The sequence below is a fragment of the Mustela lutreola genome, chromosome 17 (genome assembly GCF_030435805.1).
Source record: "Mustela lutreola isolate mMusLut2 chromosome 17, mMusLut2.pri, whole genome shotgun sequence".
NCBI lineage: Eukaryota > Metazoa > Chordata > Mammalia > Carnivora > Mustelidae > Mustela > Mustela lutreola.
In genome coordinates, this window is record NC_081306.1 from 28,652,120 (window position 1) to 28,656,853 (window position 4,734).

Here is a 4,734-nt window from a genome sequence, read left to right on the forward strand (position 1 = left end):
GAGAGATGGAAGCCTGTCTGCTAAGGAGACATGAGGGGACGACTAAGGCAGAGGCGCGTGCTCCACTCTGAGGAAGGAGTCTGGGCAGAAGGCAGGCCTGTCCTGTGCCTCTGGTCCCAAGGAGACAGCATCTCCTTGGCCACCTGTCCCAAGGGCCGACGGGCTTGCCCCCAGGTGCCATACCCGGAACTCGCAGAAAAAACCCCATGGAGAAACGGGCAGTCAGATGCTGTCTTCCACCAAGATGTGGCAGCTATGTGGGTGGCAGGGGGTGTGCCGGGGAAGGAGTGGAGACATTCCCCCACATTTCCCGATCGCAGTGCATGGGCCCTGTGCACAGATCCTGTCGCCTCCTCCCTCCTGTATTGAAGTCACTGGCTTAGACGCCGAGTCTGCCTGAGCGCCTGAGCAAAAGACAAAGCCTTACCTAGGCCAGGAGAAGGTAATAGGCATAGACTGCCATGCTAGGCCGCGCACGCTGCTGCAGGGTTGTGACTGTGTCTGCTTAGTTCGGCTTAGCAAGGTGAACCCCGGGCGCGAACTTGAAGCCCGGGAAAGCAAGGCCCAAGAGGCACCAGCTCTCTCGCGGCTCTTCTTCCCTGCCGAGACAGAGCCAATGTCCAAAGCCTTGCTGAGGAAGCAGCAACGAAGTGCTGTTTGCGCCAAGCTGAAAACCTCTGTGAGAGCATAGGAGTCGCTGGGAAAACAGAGTCGGTTTTGTGGGCTGCTATTGTTGCTTGCCTTAGCCTAGTATTCCCAGCACGATGGGAGAAACCCGCATATAGCGATAGCCTCTTTGCCAGGGCATCCCCTCTGGGAAAGCACAGCATTCTTTGGGATCAGAGTCAGGTCTGTGGGATGCTGCCTGCTGCTTGCGGGAGCTAGTATCCACAGCACGGTGTGATAAACCCACATGGAGCGAAATCCTCTTGGCCTGGGCATCCCCTCTGCCTGAGAGAGAAGCGCGGTGGCGCCTGTGGAAAGAGCCTTAAGGGACACGTCTGTCACTGCAGAGCGACGGAAGCCTGGCTGCTAAGGAGACACGACGGGAAAATTAGGGCAGGGGAAAGGGCTCCACTCTGAGGAAGGAGTCAATGCAGAAAGCCTTTGGGCTCAAGGAGAGAGTAGCCCCTTGGCCACCTGTCCGTGATGGAGACATGGGCTAGCCACCACGCGCCTACCCTGAACTCTAGAAACAACTCCCAGAAAGAACTGGCCATCAGATGCCGTATTCCACCAGGATGTGGAAGCTTGGAGGAGGCACGGGGTTTAATGGGAAGGAGAGGGGGAGTCCCGCAAAACTCCCTATTCAGTGCACAGGGCAGTGTGCAGGGATCCTGTCACCGTCCTTTCAGGAGGGGAAAGCACTGGCCTAGTCCGCGAGTCCTGCTGAGCGCCTGAGTAAAAGGCCAAGCGATGCCTACACCGAGAGATGGTAGTGCATAGAGTGCCGTCCTAGGCTACGCACGCTACTGCACGGTGGTGGCTGTGTCTCCTTAGATCGGGCTGGCAGTGTGAACCCAGGACGCGAACATGGAGCCCGTTTAAGCAAGGACCAAGAGGCACCAGCTCTCCTGCAGCTCTTCTTCCCTGACGCGACTGGAGCCTTTCTGAGGAAGCAGCGGCGAAGTGCTCTTCGCTCCAAGCCAAAGCCTCTGAGAAATCAAAGCATTCGCTGAGAAGTGTTTTGCGGCTGCTGCTGCTTGCTTGAGCCCAGTCCCTCGGTGGGAGAATCCCGCATACAGCGAAAGCCTCTTTGCCTGGGCATCTCCCCTGGGAAAGCACAGCATTCGTTGGGAAATCAGAGTTGGGTTTGGGGATGCTGCTGCTGCTTGCCTGAGCTACTCTCCACAGCAGTTTGGGAGATACCCGCATGGAGCGAAATACTCTTTGCCCTAGCATCCCCTCTGCTTGAGAGAGAAGCGTGGTTGCACACTTGTGTCACCGCCCTCCCCAGGAGCAAGTGTGGGGAAGGCGCAGCACGCCGCCCCCGGGGAAGAGAAGGAGCCGCTGGCTTTAGGGTCGGGAAAATTGAACAGCCACATGCAGAAATATGACATTGGATCATTTCCTTACACCATACATGAAAATAGACTGGAAATGGGTGAAGAAGTATAATGTGAGAAAGAATCCATCAAAATCCTTTAGGAGAGAGCAGATAGCAACCTCTTTGTCCTCAGCAGCAGCAACTTCTTCCTAGGAACATCGCCAAAGGCAAGGGAAGCAAGGGAAAGAATGAACTATAGCGATTTCCTCAGATCAAAAAGCTTTTGCCCAGCAAAGGAAACAGTTAACAAAGCCAAAAGATGACTGTCAGAAGTTATCTGGGAGAAGATATTTGCAAATGACATACCAGATAAAGGGCCAGTATCCAAAATTTATAAAGAGCTTATCAAACTCAACACCCTAAGAACAAATAATCCAATGAAGAAATGGGCAGAGGACATGAACAGACATTTCTGCAAAGAATACATCCAAATGGCCAACAGACACATGAAAAAATGCTCCACATTACTTGGCATCAGGGAAATACAAATCAAAACCAGAATGAGATACCACCTCACTCCTTTCAGAATGGCTAAAATGAACAAGTCAGTCAATGACAGATGCTGGCGAGGATGTGGAGAAAGGGCAACCCTCCTACACTGTACGCGGGAATGCAAGCTGGTGCAACCACTCTGGAAAACAGCGTGGAGGTGCCTCAAAAAGCTGAAAATAGAACTACTCTAGGACCTAGTGATTGTAGTACTGAGTATATACCCTACATATACAAACGTGGCATTCTGAAGGGGCACATGCACCCAAATGTTTATAGCAGCAATGTCCACAATAGTTACACTATGGAAAGAACCTAAATGTCCTTCAACAGATGAATCAATAAATAAGATGTAGTATATATGTACAATGAAATACTATGCAGCCATCAAAAGAAATGAAATCCTGCTATTTGTGATGTTGTGGATGGAACTAGAGGGTATTATGCATGGCAAAATAAATCAATCTGAGAAAGACAACTATCCTATGATCTCCCTGATATGATGAAGTAGAGATGCAACATAGGCGGTTTGGGGCGTACGAAAAGAAAAATAAAAGAAGATGGGATTGGGAGGGAGACAAACCATAAAAGACTGAATCTCACAAGACAGACTGAGGGTAGCTGGGGGGAGGTGTGTTGGGAGAGGATGGTGGGGGTATGGACATTGGGGAGGGCAAGTGCTATGGTGAGTGATGGTGAGTGCTATGAAATGTGTGAACCTGGTGATTCACAGACCTGTACCCCTAGGGATAAAAACACATTATATGTTTATTAAAAAAATTAAAAAATAATTTAAAAAATCCATTAAAGAGAAAACACATATTGCAAGCCCAGAGCTAATCTCATATTCAATCAAAAAAGTTTGAAAGTTTTCCCCTTAACGATCAGAAAAAAGACAAGTGTATCCACTTTCACTACTCTCATTTGACATACTACTGGATGTCCTAGCCAGAGAAACAAGGAACATAAGGAAATAAAAGACTCCAAAAAAAAAAAAGGAAGAAGTAAAATTTTATTTTTTTGGATAACATGAACTTACATGTTAAAAAATCCTAAAAACTTCACAAAAAATTTTGAATAAACAAATTTAGTAAAGCTGCCAAATACAAGATCAATATATAACAGACAAGAATTTTGTTTTGTTTCATTTCTTTTTAATATGGAATGCTTCCCAGTTTTTCATGTCATCCTTGTTTAGTGATCACGCTAATCTTCTCTGCATCATTCCAATTTTAGTATATGTGCTGCCAAAGTAAGCACAAGACAGGAGCATTTTAACACTCTAATGATGAACTATCTGAAAAAATAAAGAAAACAATCTAATTCACAATAGCATCAAAAATAATAAAATACTTAGGAATAGATTTAACTAAGAAGATGAAAGATCTGTACTCCATAAACTATGACATTGATAAAGAAATTGAAGGAGACACAAACGGAAAGATAGCTCATATTTATGAATGGCAAGAATTAACATTGTTAAAATGTCCATACTACCGAAAACCATCTGTAAATCCAATTCCTATCAAAAATCCAATGTTAGGGGCGCCTGGGTGGCTCAGTGGGTTAAGCCGCTGCCTTCGGCTCAGGTCATGATCCCAGGGTCCTGGGATCGAGCCCTGCATCAGGCTCTCTGCTCAGCAGGAAGCCTGCTTCCTCTTCTCTCTCTGCCTGCCTCTCTGCCTGCTTGTCATCTCTCTCTGTCAAATAAATAAATTAAAAATCTTAAAAAAAAATCCAATATTATTTTTTTACAGAAGTAAGTAAAGAATCCTAAAATTTATATGAGACCATAAAAGACGACAAATAATAAAAGCAGTTCTGAGAAAGAATGAAGAAGAGAAATTACACTTCTTGATTTGAAACTATACTACAAAGCCCTCATGCTCAAAACAATAAAGTATACTGGCATAAAAACAGACCCATAAACAAGTAGAACAGAATTGAGAGTCCAGAAATAAATCCTTTCATACAGTCACCTAATATTTGACAGGGGCCAACATATGTAATGGGTAAAGATAGTCTGTTCAATAAATGATATTTAAAACTGAATAGTCACATAAACAGTATGAAACTGGAACCTTATATCACTCATAAGTCTTAACTTGAAATAAATTAAAGACTTAAAGGTTATGCATGAAACTACATTACATTTCCTAAAGGAAAACATAGGACAAATTCTCCTTGACATTGGTCTT

At 45.7% G+C, this 4,734-nt stretch overlaps 1 non-coding gene across 1 annotated transcript; it reads right to left on the reverse strand.

The window, feature by feature from the left end:
• Window positions 1–3,689: 3,689 nt before the first annotated feature.
• On the reverse strand, window positions 3,690–3,796 carry LOC131820184 (U6 spliceosomal RNA). Its single transcript, XR_009349503.1, has one exon. It is a non-coding gene; the product is annotated as a U6 spliceosomal RNA (small nuclear RNA).
• Between the last annotated feature and the right edge of the window lie 938 nt (window positions 3,797–4,734).